Source organism: Bos indicus, chromosome 29 (assembly GCF_029378745.1).
Source record: "Bos indicus isolate NIAB-ARS_2022 breed Sahiwal x Tharparkar chromosome 29, NIAB-ARS_B.indTharparkar_mat_pri_1.0, whole genome shotgun sequence".
In the NCBI taxonomy this organism is placed as follows: Eukaryota; Metazoa; Chordata; class Mammalia; order Artiodactyla; family Bovidae; genus Bos; species Bos indicus.
The window spans coordinates 2413595-2435418 of record NC_091788.1 but is presented as its reverse complement, the minus strand read 5'-3'; the positions used below and the strand labels follow the sequence as shown (position 1 = coordinate 2435418).

Here is a 21824-nt window from a genome sequence, read left to right as displayed (position 1 = left end):
TATGTCTACTGACTCAGACCACATCATGGTATTAGAACATGGAACTTCTGATGCCTAGGGATCTTGGAGAAGGTGCGATTGCAAGCTCTGCCAAATGCCAAATCTCACCAAGGAACACATTTGTTCATTTTTTCTAATCGGTGGATTTGGAGCAAGGTTGGTCAGCAACACAAACAACTCTCCAGGTATTTAAAGTCTGTTGTCGAGTCCTCACCGCATCTGAGTCACTTAGAAACTTCTAGGACTTGAAGCAGTCAGTCTCCTGCTTTGTTTTACCATCAAGAGGATGACCATATAAGGTGAAGGATCTTTTCCAATGGATTTGTACTCAAGGCTTACAGAGCATACGTGGTTTCAACAGCGGTGTCCCTTTGCTGTGGCTCTCTTTGAATTCTCTGGTACAGCAATGGCGTTTCTAGCAATGGCCTCTGTTCAACTTCCTTTTTGGTGTTGTTTGGCATGATCCACAGGTATTTCATTTGTGTTTTGCAATAAGATGCTGTTCCAGGGCAAAGATGGAATGTTTTCTTCTTCCAGTAACTTGCCAGTGTGGTACATCCATTAAATCCAGTTACACGTGTAACAGAATATACTATTCTTATTGGCAGTGACCTCATTGACTAATTACAGGCTGACCCTCTTGACGACTCCCTACTGATTTTACTTCCTGAGTGATTAGTTCTAATGTTGCTTATACAGTTGGAGTAAAGGAGGCTTACAGTAATAGTCCTGCTTTGGAACATTCTCTACTCTACTGACATTAATTAACAAAATACTCCACAGAGGAAAATGGGTATTTTTGCTGTCACAGATGAAAAGAGTTAAGAGGCTTGTTCTGGACCATTCAGCAAGTCACTGGTATTCATAGATGAGGTGAGAAAGAAGTCAACCATTTTTTTTTTTTTTTTAGATATCAGCCAGATGAGTTTGGAGCAAAAGTAGACAAGGACCCACAGAAAACAAATAGTATTTGACACATTTCCCACAAAATAAGACCACAACGGCCTGGCCCCCATTCTGACTCTGTGCATACTAGTCTCTTCAGTCACGTCTCTTTGAGATCCCATGGACTGAAACCCAGCAGGCTCCTCCGTCCATGGGGACTCTCCAGGCAAGAATACTGGAGTGGGTTGCCACGTCCTTCTCGGGGGATCTTCCTGACCCAAGGATCGAACCCGAGTCTGTTTTGTCTCCTGCACTGGCGGGCGGGTTCTTTACCACTAGCACCACTTGGGAAGCCCCATTTTGACTCTGCTGCTGCTGCTGCCGCCAAGTCGCTTCAGTCATGTCCGACTCTGTGTGACCCCATAGATGGCAACCCATCGGGCTCCCCAGTCCCTGGGATTCTCCAGGCAAGAACCCTGGAGTGGGTTGCCATTTCCTTCTCCAATGCATGAAAGTGAAAAGTGAAAGTGAAGTCGCTCAGTCGTGTCCAACCCTCAGTGACCCCATGGACTGCAGCCCACCAGGCTCCTCCGCCCATGGGATTTTCCAGGCAAGAGTACTGGAGTGGGTTGCCATTGCCTTCGGCTAGGTAGGATAAGAATTAAGCTGTCATAAAGAAGAAGCTTCTAAAGTGCAGTAGAATAACGAAGACAGTTTGCTTGCCTTTAATGTAACAGCACGGAGGTGACAGTTGAGGCAGGTGTGGTGGTTCTGTTTCATGTGACCAGTCAAGGACTAGGAGTTGTCCATCATACGACCCCACTATCTCCTCGGGTTTTATCTTTCTGTCTGTGGTTGAAGCTGAGTCCTAGGCACTTCCATTTTGCAGCTCATAGGGAAAGGAAAGGAAGGAAGGGTGTACGGCTTGACCTCTTAGTTGGAAATGACCTAGGAGTTACATTCCATTGGCCAGAACTCTCCATACCCAGCCGTGAAGGAGGACGAGGAATGTATGTGGTTTCTAGCTGAGTGGACAGGCTTTTCTATTACTGCAAAAGGAGAGAACAGACAGTGGTGGGCGAGAGGCAGTTTCCACCTCGGATTTATTTGCTGTAGCACTCCCCCTTTTACTAGTAAAAGTTTTGTCAAACAGCATGTAACTAGCACTTACGGGTGAAAGTCGTGTCTGATTCTTTGTGGCCCCATGGACTATAGAGTCCATGAAATTCTCCAGGCCAGAATATTGGAGTGGGTAGCCTTTCCCTTCTCTGGGGAATCTTCCCAACCGAGGTCTCCTGCATTGCAGGTGGATACTTACACTTACAGGTACTCAGTATATTTTCATTGAATGAGTTGATTCAGTTATGAATTCAGGTATGAAGTATAGTAGGTTCTAATCAACAGATCCCAATTCTCTCTCTCCTCGCACCATCTCGGCACAATTTTCTCCTCCTTATTAAGTTGTGTTTCTTGCTTAAGCTTAAACTTGCTTATGTGTTCAGCCAAGTGGATATATCATGCTTGCTTTATTTGAGTGAGCATATCTTTTAGCATGACTTCTGATGTTCTCTCTCTCTGGCCACGTAGACGACATTTCTTCCCCTCTGATCTCAGTAACAAAGATGTGACACGTCTAACTGAGCCCTAATTGAGGCTATTCATATTGTGAAGCTGCTGTCTCCTTCCATATCAAGCCCCGTTTGTCATAAAAGTATGCTTAAATACAGGAAATCAATCTTGTACCGTCAGTAAGCCCATGGAGTACCAGCCTGCTACTTCAGACCAATACAAATAGGTGCCTAATCTTCATGTTTGTCCCCAGTTAAATTTCACTGGAATTCTAAATTGGAACAAATTTCTCTCCCTTTAGAAACTCATCTTTTCCTTCATTATTTTCTTTTGGTATGATCTCAGTAAATATTCTTAAGCAGATGCTCAGATTCAAGTGCTTAGGATTCAAGATACTCATATTCAAGTATATGATTCAACTGCCTCGAACACGGATGCTGACACATAGAGATTTTTTTAGTCCAGGGAACTTACTCATGAGTGACATAATCAAAGTTTCAACAATATACTGTAGGAGGTCGGGGAGTGACAGATTAATACAAAATGAGAGAGTGCGGCAGAGGCTTCTTTGGAAAAGGGACACCTAAACTTGGCCTTTAAGCCTTAGATAGGGGCGTATGGTAGGAAGGCTTTTCCGGCAGGAGTAGGAGCTGAGCTAGGACATGGAAAAGTTCAGTCACAGAGGGCACTAGAGTATTGAGAAGGAAGGTGGAGTGGTAAGGAAGAAAAACCACGTGTGTAAGTAGAGAAATCAAATTGTAGATGGATAAGCAGCTGACAAGCTGTGTGACAAAAGGTGGCCAGGCTCACAGGATGCAATTTCTTATCATAAAACCAAACTCAGATTTTAACTAGTTATCACTACTTCTGTTATCCTCTAAAAATAGCCGACTTTATATAAAAAGGTTGAAAAAAGAGTGCTCGAAAACTAACATTTATTCATTCATAAGAACACTCTGTTTTACAGTAGTTGTCTCATTTGATTGGGCACAAAAGCTTCAGAAGCACTTGCTTATCAAGCAACCACTGTAATAGATTATCAGCATTCACTGTATGTGCTGGTCTAGCTGCTGCTGCTGCTAAGTTGCTTCAGTCGATTCCGACTCTGTGTGACCCCATAGATGGCAGCCCACCAGGCTCCTCTGTCCCTGCGATTCTCCAGGCAAGAACACTGGAGTGGGTTGCCATTTCCTTCTCCGCTAGCATGCTGATGTACAGGTGAAAAACAAAGGAGATGTTTGTTGCCTTTTCTTATATCCCTTCTTTTCTTTCATCACTAACAATCCCTCTATAATTTAGTATGGTCAGAGGAGCTAGGATTTTGACACAGAGGCTAAACTGTGCCTAAAGCAGTCTGTTTACAAGATTGGTAACCAGTCTTGACTTGTAAGCAGTCTTGGTTACAAGACTGGCTCCTTCCCAATTTCTATCCCTTACTCAGTCCAGCACAACCCATTTCTACTGCTGGAATTATCTTTCAACCATAAACCCAAGGAGACTGACCTCTGTGTGCCTTTAAATCAAATACAAAAGAAGGAAAGCTAAGGGCCTGTATGTTTTCAAATTCAGGCCCCTTTGAAAGAATTCTATTACCAAGCCAAATGTAAATTTACCTGCCCTAGGAAAAAAACAATAAAACCCACTTAAAGTACTAAGGATGGCCTTCTGGCTTTGAAATATGGCTTTGGTGACCTCATATCCTCTAAGGCTGAAGTTTAATATTTTAATATCCTTCATCTCTGCAGTAACTGCCAGAATAGCTATGGTTCTTAATGGACCCCTGTGCCTCCCACAGCTGGTTTCTGCACTGGCTGTAGCCACAGTGCAGGTCTCATATGTAAGGAGCCCTATAAGAGAGCCACATTCTGGGAGAGGATTTTGGAAGGATTCTGGAATACTGTGGAATGTGTTCATCTATTTCTGTCAGTTCCAAGAATTCACTCACTCAATGCAAACAACCACATCACAACAACAGAAGCATAACAGCTAGGACTTTACTGTGTTAATTATATTACCCTTGGACTTCCCTGGCAGTCCGGTTGTTAAGACTTGGCCTTAACAGGTAAGCTGTTAGTTTGATTCCTGCTCAGGGAGACAAGATCCCACATGCCTCGTAGCCAAAATCCAAAACGTTAAAAAAAAAAAAGAAGGAATATTGTAGTAAATTCAATAAAGACTTCTTAAAAATGGTTAATATGAAAAATTGCACCCCTCTTAATTATCTTATTCCATGTAGAACATTATCGTCTCCTAAAGAGTTTTGTTTTGTTTTTTTAATGTCTAACACAGTATCTCTAATGCAGAGACTGCTAGGCATACCAAGTCAATTTTTGCTAAACTATAAGCGTATCAGTTGTTTTACAAAGCTCATGACAGGAACTTAAAATATTTTTGCTTCTAAAAAGGCATAGAATTTTATCAGTTTAGCTGCAGGCAGAGTAGTAAGCATCCAGCTTCTGACAGATGGATTTTTACAAAGGAAAAGGAGCCTTTTCTGTCAGTTTCTTTGCACCTACATCTTGTTTCCGCAGTAGTTAAACTGAAAGAATGCGCTATCTGGTCATTTATTCAGTATTTCTTCTAAGGCTTTGGGGACGCAGAATAATAAGACCACAGCTCCTGCCTTCAAATCCTTCTTAGTCTTGTAATCAAGGAATATGTGTCATTTTAAAACTTATCTAGACACTACTTCTTTTACAGACCACAATATTGCCCAACAATAGATCAGGAATCTTCTAAATCTTCTAATTATTTTTAAAAAATAGTATGAACCATATTTTGGTACTGATTAAAGCAAATTTATTACATTTATGGAACAATTGGGCTGCTGATGGGTATTTGATGATATTAGAGCATTATCTCTCTTTAGTTATTGTGGATATCTTTTTTGTTTTTGTGGACATATTTTTTAACTGTGGCAAAACACAAAACATAAATGTTACCATCCTCATATTTTTTAGTGTACATTTCAGCAGCCTTAAGTACATTCCCATTGTTTGTCAATCAATATCCAGAACTCTTTTCATCTTGAAAAACTGAAACACAGCACACATTAAGCAACTCTCCATTCCTCTTTCCAGTGGCTCTTGGCAGCCACTGTTCTCCTTTCTGTCTTCATGAATCTGACTACTCTAGGTGCCTCGTAGAAGTGAAATCACTGCACTGTTTATCTCTGTGGCTGGATTATTTTGCACCGCATAATGTCCTCAGGATCCGTCTGTGTTGTAACATGTGTCAGAATTTCCTTCCTTTTTGAGGCTGAATAATATCCCTTTGTAGGTGCGCAGTCCTGTTCAGGTCTTTGCGACCCCATGTACTGTAACCTCTGTCCGTGGCATTCTGCAGGCAAGAATACTGGAGTGGGTAGCCGTTCCCTTCTCCAGGGGATCTTCCCAACCCTGGGATTGAACCTGGGTCTCCTGAGTCACAGGCAGATTCTTCACCATCTGAGCCACCAGGGAGGTCCAAGGGTGAGAGGCGTCCCTGGCTGGGCTACACAGGAAAATGCATACATCACATCTTGTTTATCCATTCGTCTGTGGATGGATGCCTGGGCTGCTTTCATCTTTTGGATGTTGTGAATAATACTGCTATGAACACAGGTGTGCAAATAGCTCTTTAAGGCCCATTTTCAATTATTTTAGGTGTATATCCAGAAGTGGGATTTCTGGATCAGGTGGTAATTGTATTTTCAATTTTTTGAGGACCACCTTCCTGTTTTTATATGAGTTTCACCATTTACATTCCCACTAACAGTACTGTTAGGAGATCAAACTAGTCTATCCCAAAGGAAATCAGTCCTGAATATTCATTGGAAGGACTGATGCTGATGCTGAAGCTTCAATACTTTGGCCACCTGATGCGAAGAGCTGACTCATTAGAAGAGACCCTGATGCTGGGAAAGATTGAGGGCAGGAGGAGAAGGGGAAGACAGCGGACAAGATGGTTGGATGGGATCACCAATTCAATGGACATGAGTTTGAGCAAGCTCTGGGAGATGGTGAAAGACAAGGAAACCAGGCGTGCTGCGGTCCATGGGGTCGCAAAGAGTCGGACACAACTGAACAACTGAACAACAACTACAGTATATACGAGTTTCAGTTTCTCCACATCCGCACCAATAGTTGTAATTTTTCTATTTTTTTTCTCCTACTAGCCATCTTCATGGGTGTGAAGTGGCCTAATTTGGTTTTACTTTGCCATTTATCAAATGTTTATGTAGCACTTGCTAGCTAAGGACCCTGGGCTGGGTTGTACTGAGCTCTAAGAGTATTTCTCTTGTAGTTAGTTGACTGATCCAAAGTTGCCTGGTGACCTCAGCTTACAATCAGGTGCATTCTCTTCCTTGAACATTCTAGAAGGGCGACTGCAGCAGGTTAACGGTCTGTATGTAATCCTGACCCTGTTGCATGATGCAGCACTTTGTCTCATGACCTCATATGAAAGGAATCTTATGATTATGAGCAAATTGTATATTGCATGTGTTTACTAATGTCTTACTGGAACACATACCATTATAATATAGTATTTGATTCCCAAGTTAGATCAGGAAAGCCTATGTGCAAAAAGTAGTTACTTGGTATGATGATATTTATTACAAAGCTTTATCTCAATTACGTATGTGCCCACTTCCAGGTTGTGGCTTCAGAGACACACCCTGAACAAACTAGGAGGAACAGGGACCCCTTCGCCCCAATGTCCGTTTCACCCACTGATAAGCAGTGGTGTGTGTCACAGTGAGGGCTCAGCACTAGAAGCAGAAGGAACAAGAGGCAGGATTCAGGGAGCTGGGGGTGGTGGGCACTGCAAGGACTTTGGATCCCAGTTATTTAACTTGCACATCTGTGTAAGTGAATATGAGAATGACTGAATAATCTTCCTTAGTCCCTTGGTGTTTAGAAGCATGAAAACAAAACCGTTTGTCACTTCTATGTACCAGTTGCCCTCGAACCTTCATCGGCCTTCACTTAGTCAGTGGCCACACGTGTATGGAACTCATCCTTTTAGTGCCTCATGGGTCAGGCCCTCTGCTGGGCACGGGAATGCGGTGTGGGGAAAAAGGTAGCTGAGGTTATGGTGGATACTTAGGGTCAGTTGTTATTTATGGATTATTCATAAGGCAGGCGTTCTTAGTTGAAAGATTGCCTATACATTTTCCAGTGATACCCCAGATTGCTTTACCGTAAAACCCAGCCCCCTTTCCCCACCCTTAATGTTTGCTGCCAGAATCCACAGCATGCTTCAGAATGCTTTCTATTTTGGTAGTGCTTCTGAAAACGTGTGAGGTGGATTGCTTGCAGGGGAAAAATATATTATATATAGTAAGCATCACTTAAGATATACTGTTAGAAAAATCATACATCTTAAAGCACTCATTCAGATACATAGTATGTTTTTGGAGCTAGGAGTAAGAATCTTTTTGATGCCCACATGTACTCTACATAAACCGTGTGAGCTCTTTAATTTCACCCCTCCTCTTTTCCTTGGTAAGACGAATGCTGCTTTTTGGCAGGAAGGATGGGACTTGTCAGGGATGGAACCTCGTGGCTGAATCTGTTGTAACAGTGTGTGAGTTCAGGTGAGGGTCGTGGGGGCAGAGGGACTGGGGAAGCAAGTCTGGAGGGGCCCACGTCCCCACAGGCTCCTCTGGACACTTTCCTTCCCCAGCCTGCGTGTCCTCTTTGGCTTCACCTTCGATTGCATTTCTGAGAAGCTTGAATCTGCTGAATTGAGTACAAGGATGTGGGCAGCAGAACAAAAAGTGTTTTATTTATTTCCTGACAGGCTTTTAACAGGCTGTGGTTATAATGGGAGAGAAATGCATTCTGTCCACAACACAAATTGCTTTTCTTCACGAACATTATGGTGGTACTTCCTGGCGCAGGATTTCCATGGTTCTTGAATTTGCTCTCTCTTTTGTTGGTTTGTGAGCTAAGAAAGAAAAGAACAAGAGCTTTGTAACCCTAATAACGAAGTAATAATTAAGTCCTTTATAAAGGCAAGCTTATTCCCACATCTTATTCCAAGGTACAAGACATACTTTCTCATTAGGAGGCATTGTAAGTACTCAGTGGTCGTGTACAGGCGTTAGATGGCATAAATAAATATGACCTCATTCATGTGGAGCTTCACCCCTGAGACTGATACTTCGTGTGCTTACAGGCCCTTCTTGAACGCTGTGAGTGTGGTACAGTAACGATGTTGGGAGACTCCGAGACCAGGTCCCCACCCCCAACTAGCAGGTTTTCATGCTTGGCATCCAGGTTTCTGGGGTCTGCAGGGGTAACTGACACCCGCTTTTTATTGATCACCCTAAAACAAGAGAGAGCACTGGGTAATGTTTGTGTGTGTGGTCCAGGAAAGACTGGAGGTGGGGGGACACTGGGTGGTGGAGCGAGAGCTCAGCGGTGTGCGGAGCCCTGTGAGAGTGATGTTTCTGAGGTCACCCTTATCAATACACAAGCCCCACAGGGTAGCTATTCTTTTGGTAAGAAATATACCACATTTTAACATTTGCTGTCATTTAGTTGCTGAAGTCACGTCTGACTCTTTGCAACCTCATGGACTGTAGCCCACCAAACTCCTCTGTCCATGGGCTTTCCCAGGCAAGAATACTGGAGTGGGGTGCCATGCCCTTCTCCAGGGGGTCTTCCCCACCAAGGAATCGAACCCACAATTCCTGCATTACAGATGGATTCTTTACCCTGAGCCACCTTGGAAGCCACATTTTAACATATATTCCGAAAAAAATAAAATTCTGGGGAGAGCCTAACCTTGTCAGGCCAGTACATGGCTTGTGAGGCCTCCCCACTGTGGAATCCAGCTCCACCACCTTCTCCCCCTACCCACCCACCCCTTGCACCCTCCAAAAGACACACGAGCAGCAGCGCTAGAACTTCTGGGTGGGACAGGGTGGGGGTCAGTCAGATTGATGGGGACTTCAAGAACTTGCCTTGGACCACATTTGCAGAATCAGCACAATCTTGTTCGGATTGCATGTGTATTCCAGTCTATCCCTGAGATGGATGGTGGTGTCAGACACCGTGCTTCGGGGACATGCTCTTCTGGACTGAGTGGCCCGCGGATCCCATGTTCCAGTGTATGATGGTATCTGATGAGAGATATAACCATCTTGCTGTTGGCCCTCGCAGGCACCACGCAGGGGAGTGAGCCATGGGTACAATGAGACTGGGCTTCCTTCTCTATTCTCTTGAGTCAGATACTTGCTCCTTCATCTCCAGTTACCAGAACAACAAACTTGCTTTCCTCCCAACTTCCTATTGACCCTGATTATCAAACTGTTTTGACCAAACAACCTACACTGGGCTTTACTGCTGTCAGACATCCCTCCTGGCTTAGTACTATCGGTTGCTGGGGCCCCGTCTGCCCAGTAAGGCCTCAGGAGTTCTCATGAGCTTGCCTGCACTCAACTGGGTAGTTCTCTCGCACTGTGCCCACCCTGTAGTGCTAAGAGTTTGTGGTTTTCTTTCCCACCTTCCTCCCTTTTATCCCTTGAAGACCAACCTTGACATATGTGTGGATTTTCTGTCCTTCACTTTTTAGTTTAACTCTTTTCTTCTCTGTGCCTTTACTTCACTCTGTCCCTTTTATCACCTCCAACATCTCTCCCTCAATACTCTTTCTCATTAAACCTATCTCATTGCAGCCTCTTGGATGTGCTAATGCTTTACAGAGTGTTTTCATAAATTAGCTGGATTGCTAAGAACTTGTCTGATGTCACATTTAACTGTGTCATTTATGGACAGATGGTCTGATTAGAAATGATTCTACAGAGGTCTTCCTTTCAGTTCAGTTTGGCTCATTCACTCAGTCATGTCTGACTTTTTGTGATCCCATGGACTGCAGCACATCAGGCCTCCCTATCTATCACCAACTCGTAGGGGTTACTCAAATTCATGTCCTTCAAGTTGGTGATGCCATCCAACCATCTCATCCTGTGTCATCCCCTTCTCCTCCTGCCCTCAATCTTTCCCAGCATCAGGGTCTTTTCAAATGAGTCAGCTCTTCACATCAGGTGGCCAAAGTATTGGAGTTTCAGCTTCAACATCAGTCCTTCCAATGAACACCCAGGGCTGATCTCCTTTAGAATGGACTGGTTGGATCTCCTTGCAGTCCAAGGAACTCTCAAGAGTCTTCTCCAACACCACAGTTTAAAAGCATCAATTCTTCAGCCCTCAGCTTTCTTTATAGTCCAACTCTCACATCCATACATGACCCCTGGAAAAACCATAGCCTTGACTAGATGGACCTTTGTTGGCAAAGTAATGTCTGTACTTTTTAATATGCAGTCAAGGTTGGTCATAACTTTTCTTCCAAGGAGCAAGTATCTTTTAATTTCATGGCTGCAGTCACCTAATGCACTGATTTTGGAGCCCAAGAAAATAAAGTGTGTCACTGTTTCCATTGTTTCCCCATCTATTTGCCATGAAGTGATGGGACTGGATGCCATGATCTTAGTTTTCTGAATGTTGAGTTTTAAGCTAACTTTTTCACTCTCCTCTTTCACTTTCATCAAGAGACTCTTTAGTTAATATCTGAGGTTATTGATATTTCTCCCAGCAATCTTGATTCCAGCTTGTGCTTCATCCAGTCCAGCATTTCTCATGATGTACTCTGCATATAAGTTAAATAAGCAGGGTGACAATATACAGCCTTGATGTACTCCTTTCCTGATTTGGAACCAGTCTGTTTTTCCATATCCAGTTCCAACTGTTGCTTCTTGACCTGCATACAGGCTTCTCAGGGGGGCAGGTCAGGTGGTCTGGTATTCCCATCTCTTTAAGCTATAGCTTAACTGATAGCCTTAGATTGTGATCCATCAAATCTTTTCAGTGTAAATGAATGCATCCTCTTTTCTGGCTAACATTTTATTGAGCACCCACAAGTGACAGATAATTTACAGGATATCATTATTCTCATTTTATAGTTAAAGGAATTGAGATTCAGAGTTTAAGTGAGTTACATTCATGTTGCTGATGAAAAGGATAGAGCCATGATTTAAACTCTGGTCTCTATGATTTTAGCCAAGCTGTACTATTTGCGTTATGGAGACTCCTTCATGGTTGGAAAGTCCTTGGATAGGGAAGCCCCTCTGATCATTTCTCAAGCAATTCTTCCTTAGCTGCATATCTGCCTGGAGAATAGGAGTAATTCTAAGAAATGTAGGCTTTTATTCTGAAGTAGGTCTCGTTATATAATATTGATAACAGGATACAAATCTAAATGACCCAGGCATCCCAGGCTAGTCACAACTTTATAACTAAGTTCAACATGTCAGACGGATATGGATCAAAGGGAGAAAAGCCATAGGGAAAATGCTTGAAATATGGAAATAAAAATGCATAAGTAACCCATGGGAATGCAAATGGCCTCATTTATTTGAAAGATTTGTATTTTATTTGGAGTTTCCTAAGAGAATAGTCTCCACAGAATAGCTTTCTTAGAAGGTCATAGTTGGAAAACAATTTTGAAATCCATGTTGAAGACTGATGAGGGGGAAAAATCACGTCAACTTGTGTAAAGTTGAGGTACACTTTCCTTTTTTAAATGGGCTTCTCAGGCTTGGGGAAAACATGGTTTTGTTGCATAGGTGTTTACATAGAAATAATCTGTGTAATCAGATATATAGTGCTTTTGTATGTCATGTAAAAGTTTCCACAGGGGTTTGCAGGCATCATTTGAAGTTCACAAAGATCTGTGAGGGAGAGACTGTGGATTATTCCATTTTATAGATGAGAAGACTGAAGCCCAGAAAGTTTATGTGATGTGTAAGACATCCAACTAGAAACTGGTGGGACCAAGTCAGTTTGAGACCTGGCTCCTTCTGCCTACTAATCTTAGCCAGGCCTAAGCTCTCTGTTGCTCAGTTTATTCTTCTGTGTGGTGATGATGGTGACCTGATGGTAATGATTGTTGTGTTGGTCGTGGTGGCAGTGGTGTGGTAGTGACAGAAAAGACCTGCTAGAATTGTTCTTAACATGAAGTGAAAGTGAAAGTCCCTCAGTCGTGTCCGACTCGTCGCGACCCCATGGACTGTATAGTCCGTGGAATTCTCCAGGCCAGAATACTGGAGTGGGTACCCTTTCCCTTCTCCAGGGGATCTTCCCAACCCAGGGATGAACCCAGGCCTCCTGCATTGCAGGCAGATTCTTTACCAGCTGAGCTATGAGGGAAGCCCCCATATGAAGTGAGCTAAACGCACAGTTTCCCAGCACAAGGGAAACAACAGGTGTCAGTTCCTCTTGAAATGGTTTTGCTTCCCAGCCCTCTGCTCTTTCCTCCACGCCATCCTGCCCCTACCGGCTGCAGAGGAAGCTCCCTAGAAGAGGACACCCTCCAGAGCGCCTCCCGTCTGGAGAGGAGGACAGCCCTCTGCATCTCCTCGCCTCTCTGTTTGCTGTAAATTGCCCAGGGAGTTCATTGCTTGCCCAAGGACATGGTCTCAACATGCCAGAAAGACACGTTAGTAGAAAGTTCAGAAGTGCCAGTCAACAAGCTCCACGCTTTCCCAGCAAATACCAGATCAAATAATTGTCCCTTAGCAAAGAGAATTAGTGATTACAGAGATTACATTTCACATTCTAGGCTGCTTCCCCAAGGAAATGGTTCCGTCAGTAAAAATTATGTGATGTGCCCAACGCTGTGCTAAGCTTAGAGCAAGAGGGCCTTATTTATTTGACCTCATGGGAAAACAGTGTTCCACCCAAAGGGGAGAAGTCTTGACAACTGGAACCTATACCTCAAAGGACTTCTTTTTTATTTATCTCAATAATATCTTTTTTACCGAAGTACAACTGATTTACAGTGTTGTGCTGGCTTCATAATTATATATATATGTATATATAATTTTTCAGATTTTTGCCAATATAGGTTATTACAGCATATTAAATATAGTTCCCTGGGCTATATGGTAAGTCTTAGCTGTTTATCTGTTTTATATCTAGTAGTGTATATCTATTAATTCCGAATTTCTAAGTTTTCTCTCCCACTGCTTTCCCCTTTGGTAACCATAAGTTGGTTTTCTATGCCTGTGAGTTCATTTCTGACTTGTAAATAAGTTTCTTTGTTTCATTTTTCTTAGATTCTACACCTAAGTTATAGCATATGATATTTGCTTTTCTCTGTCTGAATTACTTCACTTAGTATAATAATTTCTAGAACCATCCACTTAAACCATCCATTGCTTTGAGTGGCATTATTTCATTTTTCCTTATGGCCGAGTGGTTTTCCATTGTATATATGTACTATTGATTTGTCCTCATTATTAATGTATTGTCTGTCAGTGGACACTTAGGTTGCTTCCGTGTCTTGACTATTGTAAATAGCACTGCTAACATTGGGGTGCATGTATCCTTTCGAATTAGACTTTTCTCCGGATATACGCCCAGGAGTGGGATGGCTAGATCACGTGGAAGCTTTGTTTTCAGTTTTTCAGGAAATCTCCTTAATGTCTGTTCTCCTTAATGTCTTCACCAATTTGCATTCCTACTAACAGTATAAGGAGGTTCCCTTTTCTCAACACCTTCTCCAGGATTTACCAAAACACTTCTTTTGATTGTAAGCTTTTCTATAAAACACAACACTTTCCTGTGCCTTTTACAGTTGACCTTGATCCACAGCCCACCCATGATCGCATGGGCTATCATGAAGCAGCTTCCATGATGTCTTTGTGGTCGAGTGCTGACTCTTACCATGTAATGCCAACCCCCGACACATGTGCCTTTGACCTCTTACACCTTTCTTTGCCCATAGCTGTCGTCTTTACCTCTTATTGCTTACTGTTATTTCTTGTTGTCAGAATCTGTTGGGATGCTGAAATTGTGCCTAAAATAGGAGCGTGTGGATAGATCCTTGTCTTAGGGGCTTGGTGGCTCAGAAGATAAAGAACCTGCCTGCAATTCAGGAGACCTATGTTTGATCCCTGGGTTGGGAAGATGCCCTGGAGACAGGAATGGCTACCCACTCCAGTATTCTTGCCTGGGGAATTCCGTAGACAGAGGAGCCTGGCGAGCTACAATCCCATGGTGGGAGTCCATGGGGTTGCAAAGAGTTGGACATGACTGAGTGACTAACACTTTCACTTTTACAGACCCTTAGTGTGGCCCAAGCATCTTCTCCTCCAATATGTGTGCCTGAACTTCTGATAACTCCTGACCTACAGCTGCATTTGAGACAGTCAAGGTTGCTGCTGTCAAGGTAGTTAGAAGCCAGTGGGAAGAGAAAATGCACATTTTTACAATTGAAATAGAACACGTTTGTTCACAAGAAGATGCCTAGTCATGATAGTAGGTGCACTGGGAATTCAGATTAGATAAGAAACCTTAGGGAAGATTTCATAGAATAGGAGAAGCTTTAGCTAGACCTCAGAGAACCGTGAGAGTTGGCATATCCCCCCCGTCATGCATCCACTCCTTCATGTATGTGTTCAGTAAGTATTCATGGAGTGAGACTATATGCAAGGTTGTGTTGCAGGAGCAGAAGACACAGTATATATGCCATACAAGGTTTCTGTTCTCATGGTCATGTATGTGAGAGTGAAGACGATAAAAGGAAATGAAACAAGAGCACATCAGAGGGTAGAAACTGCTGGAGACACATACATGGAGAAAAGGAACCTTCTGATACACATAGAGGGGAGGGTCTCAGGGGCTGCATCTGAGAAGGTGACTGGGAAAGGCCCCAGGAGGAGCTTGGACGGTGGAGGGTCTGCCCAGTGGCACAGAGGAGGAGCAGCACTCCAGTAGGGGGCCAGGGAGCAGGAGCCCTGAGCGTGGGGTCCACTCAGCAACACCACGGGCCAGAGAGGGGCTGTGAGGTGAGGGCAGGGGGACACCCAGGGCAGAGGGGGGCTGTGAGGTGGGGGCGGGGGACACCCAGGGCAGAGGGGGGCTGTGAGGTGGGGGCAGGGGGACACCCAGGGTGGAGGGGGGCTGTGAGGTGGGGGCGGGGGACACCCAGGGCAGAGGGGGGCTGTGAGGTGGGGGCAGGGGAACACTCAGGGCGGAAGGGGGCTGTGAGGTGGGAGTGGGGACAGGTGGGGAGATGGATGTAACACAGGCAAAGCATTCCAGGCAGCGTATTCGAAGGAAGGGTCATAGAGTGCCAGGGGTCTGTGTGTATATGTGAGAGAGAGAGAGATGGAGGGAGAGAGAGAGAAGGGGAGAGACAGAGACGGAAAGAGAGAGGGAGGAGAGAGAAGAGGAGGAGAGAGAGAGGGAGCGGTGCAGGGAGATGGTCTGGGCAGAGTGCTGGTGAAGGATGTAAGGCTGGAGGGAGGGACACTAGTGTGTGGAATCTTCGAATGGCATCTATTACATATGGTATAAACTTCTGTAGCTGAGAAGGCTACACTTCTGTGTTTATCCTTCTGCAAAACAGCTTAGAGTTGAGATTCACACCATTAGTGCCAAAGCTTGATTGCCTCTGAGAGTTCACATAGAAGAAACTGCACTAGTCCAAAATAACTCATCCTGAAACTCTGCTGGCTCGTGCGCTCTGTGAATCTGGGGCTTTGGAAGACGAACCTGAGCTGGTTCCAGCCAGGTATTTACAGCACACTTGGTTCTGCTTCTCTCCCTGGAAGAATAAGCAGAGCTGACATTCCCTGAGTGTACACCACGTGCAGGGCCCAGGCCTCCTCGCTGATGTGTGTTCCCTTGTGTGAGATTCCCATACCTTTCTGTCTCACTTTTGCACAGCACACTGGGGCAGTTCGATTGTTCAAGGTGGCAGATAGTGAGAGACGAGTCAGGACTTGAACTCCCACCGCTTGCCTTCTGAGTCCCTGCCTCCCCCCAGGCTGCCTCCCCCAGGCTTTATGTTCCGGCTCAGACGCTCAGGGACTTGAGTGCAGATGAAACAAGTGGTGCTTCTAAGAGGCCCAGGCCAATTGCCACTTGGTACTCCTGGCTCGCTGTGCAGCCCGACCCTCATCTGCTTGTTTCCTTCTTTATTAAACAGCTTCTGGAATCCCCTCCAACCCCAAAGCAGCTTCTTCCTTGATAGAAGGATAGTAGATATCTAGTACTTGACTTATTAAAAAGAAGAACAGAGTACAAGGTTTGTGAGCTCTTGAACAAAAGATTCAGTAGATCCAGGGTTGGTGGAAATTTTCATTTCATTTAATTGTTGGCTCTGCCAGGTGTCAGCCAAAAAATAAAAATAATCATCCTGGCAGCTTTGACATGCTTTTCAACAAAGATTTACTAGCCGTTGCTGTAAGGAAGGTTCATATTGCAAAGACTTCATTACTTTCAGTGCGAATACTGTGAGACAAGGTGATAAATCATTTACCTCAGACCTTACTAATCAGAATTAATGTACAGAAGTCTTGTGTTATGGCTTACGTTTTCTCAGTAGTTCTTGAACTTTGGTAAACTCCACTTTGGTAAGCTTCCAGGTCATCAGTGAGAATTGCAGGCTCTCTCCAACTCTCTGGCGTTGCCCGATCCACCCCCGTGGCACCTCTGCTGGTCACATACCATCTTAGGAAAAGCATTTCCAGGATCACGCAGTTCCATAGTGATTTTTTGCTTTCCTTCCAAAGGACTATAATGTATATGAATGAATTTGGCCAAGTTTGCAAATCATCAAAGTCTCCACAATAGGAGAATAATGTTTGTTCACCTAAATTCTCAAGGTTAATCGCTTGGCCATTTCAGTTAAAAATTTTTGCTTTCTATCAGAGCCCCATGAAATCAACCTGTGCCTCAGTTTCAACAAAAAATTGGAATTTCAGAAGTTTTACATTGCTCATAAACGGATAAATTCCATTTAAATCTTTAGATATTTAGATTGCATTAAAAAATTTTTTTCCACTCAAAGAGTCTGATTCTGTCCCAATAATTTCTGTACCCTCAAGATCTCGCCTTATCTTTGGATTTTCACAGCACCAAACACCAAGTTTTGTAGGTTAATAGGTGTCTATGATATGTTTGTGAAATTGAACAGTTCACCAGCTTGCACTTAAATAACTAACATCTCCTACCAAAAAGAAGCATAATGTATGCTTTTATGATATATTTTTCTTCCTGACTTTGACCCATTACAAGACATCTATTTTCACATGTACTAGACTCTTATATTCTGCATCCTGAGAACAAACAAAAGATACCTATTTAATCTTGCCCTCAATGCTCAGTCTGAAATACCCTCCCTGGGACTGTGCTGGTGGTCCGGAGGTTAAGACTTTACCTCCCAGTGCAGGGGTATGAGGGAGAGTGCCGGTCAGGAAGCTAAGATCCCCCGTGACTCGAGGCCAGAACATCAAATATGAACAACAGAAGTCATATTGTAACAGATTCAATAAAGGCTTTAGAAATGGCACACACCAAAAAAAATCTTAAAAAATAAAGTACCTTCCCAGCTACTTATATATAAAATGCTAATTTACCTATGTAGAGGAGAGGAGTTTCCATTTACAGTGAAATGGATGTCATATATGTATTTCCTTGAGGGTCCACCTCAGGATTTATATGTGTTTTGTTCTGTGAATGTGTCTATCCGCTGTGCTGAGTTTTCAGTATTCCCACCCAGAGGGGGAGATCCCTGAGAGTGTATCTCCCAGGTTAACATTGCTGAACAGATAGAAAAATATTTTAAAAAATACATTATATAAAAGCAAATGTTAATATAGACCAGTTTGCTGGTAAGGATTATTTTCTTCCTTTTTATTATGAATTTGTGCTTGAGGAGTGCAGAATAACCTTGTAAACTTAATTATATTCAATTACACTTTAATATCTTCTACATCTCAGCACCAGCTGAGACTCACAAAGAAATAAATGACACAAGAATTGACCTCTTTCAGAGGTGTTTAGTTTGTAACCCTCCCTAGGTGTCCTCCAATCCCAGTCTTACCCCCAAACCAAACTGCTGTACCTCATGACCAATCACTGCTCCAGGAGGATTTCCTTCCAGTGTTTAAATTTTGGCATCTGCTGCTCTTTAGTAATATTTGCTCATCCTAAAAGGCAATGGCAACCCACTCCAGTACTCTGGCCTGGAATATCCCATGGACGGAGAAGCCTGGTAGGCTGCAGTCCATGGGGTTGCTGAGAGTCAGACAGGACTGAGTGACATCACTTTCACTTTTCACTGTCATGCATTGGAGAAGGATATGGCAACCCACTCCAGTGTTCTTGCCTGGAGAATCCCAGGGACAGGGGAGCCTGGTGGGCTGCCGTCTCGGGGGTCGCACAGAGTTGGACACGTCTGAAGTGGCTTAGCAGCAGCAGCTCATCCTGCATCATCTTACTCTGTTTCCAGCATCAGGGCTGGACTCCGGGGGCGGGTCTCTGGCCCCTGCCTCCTTCCCTGGATGGCACCCCCAGTCCTCAGAAAAAGCAGGGAGTGGGGACAGGCAGCAATGCTTGGGGCAGAGGGTTCCAGGTCAGCCAAGCCTGAGCTCAAATGTGGGCTCAGATATGCACCAGCTGAGAGTCCACGAGCAAAGCGTTTACACATTTTGAGCTTGTAATTCCTTATCTGTAAATATAAGGCCTCCTGCAAGCTGTTCATAAAGAAGGCAATGAGATCAGTGTGCACAGCCTCAGACAGGGTGCCTGGCCCGCAGTCTGGGGGCCTGGAGCTCTAACAGGACCAGGCGTGTCCTGTGAAATGCATTACCCTAGTGCCTCCAGGATCGTGAATAAGTCCCCTTCCAACTGCCTTCTGCAGAATTCCTGAGAGACAGAGGCCTACATCATGCCTTCTTCTGAAGTCTCACACCCACCTAGTCTGACAGACAAGAGGGGCTCGAAAAAGAAATCAGCTCTTGTCTAGGTGACAGAAGCAGGCCAGCTTTCTCCCACCAAGGGTTTAACCATCAGCAGCGTGTGTGTCAAGGATGGGTGTCCCGGCACACCTGGGGGCCGTGCTTCTCTGACGCCCAGGGTGGGCTGGGCAGTGACTGGGCTCGACGGGCCCTCATCTTACGGTATTTGCCAAGCGCTTACTCTTACCCAGCCATGGGCACAGCCTGCACAGCAGTGATGGATTGAGCAAGCCTGATCTCCAGCCCTAGACAGGTATCAACTGTGGGCAAGATGCTTCAATAAACGCGGTTAGTACATACTGGGAAAGAAGAGGGTGCTGTGAGAAAAAGTAAAGGGAAAGCGCTTTCTCTGGAAATTGCTCCCTGGAAATTCAGAGAAATCCCCTCTGAATGTACAAATGGCATAATAATAGTTAAAACGACTCACAGGTCACTACTTCATGTACTTTATACAAATCACAAAAATTATACTTTGCAAAAAATTAAACTTCACAGTAATGCACTGAAATAGCTACTATTATCCTGTTTTTACAAATGAGAAAACTGAAACTCGGGAAGGGTCATTCTTACGTCAACTCAAATGAAGCCCAGACCGGGACTGCCACCAAGACAGTCCACAGTCCTGGCCGATAGTCTGGTGATCTCTGCAGTGCTTCTTGCCTGGGTCCGTTTGCCCCCATTGCCGAAAAGCGTCAGCTTTCAGAACGGGTGACCAGCCAGCATGCTAGAGTGAGGCAGACAGTAAATTCAGTGCACACAGAATGTCATCTTTTCACCGAAAGCTCATGTTCTCTCCTCTTTTACAAGCTGAATGAGCTGGTTGTGTGGTGAAGTGTCTGCTTTTTCCCTCATTAGGCCGTCAGCAACTGGTGACTGAGTCCCGGGCCTCAGCCCCCTCCAGTTTTCTACTTAGGTCTTTAAAGTCAAGAAAGCCTCAGTGTTTTCTTATTCCAGCAAGTTATGAGGTTTCTGTGACTGCAGTGTTTAAGCCTCATAATTTTGTCCCAAGAGTTTCTTAATGAGGTTTTTTTTTTTTTTTTTTTAAATTACTAAGCAGAGGATTCTGTTCCCATTCGGGATGAAGCCACATCCTCCCTTCCAAGCTCACCCAGCCTGCATCATCCCTCCTCCTCCCAGGACAAGTGGGCGGTCTGCATGTCCTCCCGAGAATGGCCGCTCCTCTAGGTGAGGGGCCCAGCACGCCCGAGACCCTGGGTACCGCCTGGCCCGCCAGCCTCCAGGAGGGGTGGGCTGCTTCTGTCCCCTGCCTCCTCTTGCCAGCTCACCAGGGGCCACGCATGTCCATGCGCTGAAGATGATAACAGCAACAATGAAAGCACTTTTCATTTGCTGAGTAAAGCACTCTGTGCCCGTCACTCTAACGGCTTCATGTGCATGGTTTCATTTAATCGTCACCAGTTTTCTGAGGTCTCCATTATTCAGTCACATTTGCAAGTTGAGGAAACTGAGACTCAAGATGGTCAACTGATTTGCTCATGACTCAAACCTGCTGCTCTTGCTGCTCAGTCACTCAGTTGTGTCAGACTCTTTGCCACCTCGTGGACCGTAGCCCGCCAGGCTCTTCTGCCATGGGATGCTCCAGGCAGGAACACTGGAGAGGGCCTCCATTTCCTCTTCCAGACCCGAGGATCACATATACATCTCAACGGCTCCTGCGTTGACAGGCAGATGCTTTCCACTAGTGCTGCCTCAGAAGCCAGACCCAAACCTGGCTCTCTCTTCTCCCTGCCTGGTCCTTAATGAGTTTCTGTGGACTTTGGAGCAGATGTGGGTGGGAAGTACCCATCCCCCCCTCCACTTTCTTATCATTTGGTTCACTGTAGGTCCCCCTTCCCAACAAAGACAGGGACGTGGGGAAATGGGGGCTGTCGCAAGAACCCTAACGCATTGTTGGATTACAGAGCAGCTGGGCAGCTTTCTACATCTTCATCCTCTGTTCTAAGCCACCCGCCGTCAGCAAATAAGACTTGTCGTCCAACCACACCATCCCACTTGTGACCTTAGTTTTCACTTGAGTAGTCTATTTTAGCGTCTGTATTTCTTGATTGGGAGCCCACTTGGTGTTTTTGGTAGATGTGAATTTTCTGTGATGCTTAGAAAATTTTCTTGGTGATCAGTGTAAGTACTGGCTGGGATATACTCGATGAAAATTTTCCCCATGGAGACCCATCATTTCTCATAGAATCTCTCACCTCTTTCTGTACCGCCTTGGAAGCAGAGTATGGTGGATGCTGACAGATGAGACTAAGAGAGAGGGAAAATGACCAGCTCCAGCAGCTAGCTGTCATCCATTTGATCAAAGAAACATGGTAGCAATTACACGGATTTTTAAAATTAACTTCTAGAGACATTTTCATACAATAGTTGGTTAGTAACAGGGTACCCTGTCTCCTTGGGGAATTTTATCTGTTTTTCCCACTGTTTTCAAACCAGCTTAGAAGCAAATGTTTAGGAATTTCTTGCATATATGAAGGGATAATTATTGTTTTGCTGTTCAGTCTCTAAACAAATTAACCAGGCAGGACTATATTTTAAACATGTATTTAACAATTAC

The 21824-nt window shown here is 44.4% G+C and overlaps 1 protein-coding gene and 1 long non-coding RNA gene across 7 annotated transcripts in view; one reads left to right on the top strand and one right to left on the bottom strand.

Moving 5' to 3' along the window:
- Positions 1-21824, top strand: part of FAT3 (FAT atypical cadherin 3) — an 801654-nt gene that overhangs the window by 420815 nt on the left and 359015 nt on the right. The gene's annotated exons all lie outside the window — the stretch shown is intronic.
- Positions 8206-21824, bottom strand: part of LOC139180752 (uncharacterized) — a 36402-nt gene continuing 22783 nt past the window's right edge. Inside the window, exon 3 of one of the 2 annotated variants that reach the window (XR_011565013.1) lies at positions 8206-8385. This is a non-coding gene — a long non-coding RNA (uncharacterized lncRNA). Of the gene's footprint in view, positions 8386-9412; positions 9566-21824 lie in introns of those variants that run through there. The other variant, XR_011565014.1, reaches the window with a different exon arrangement.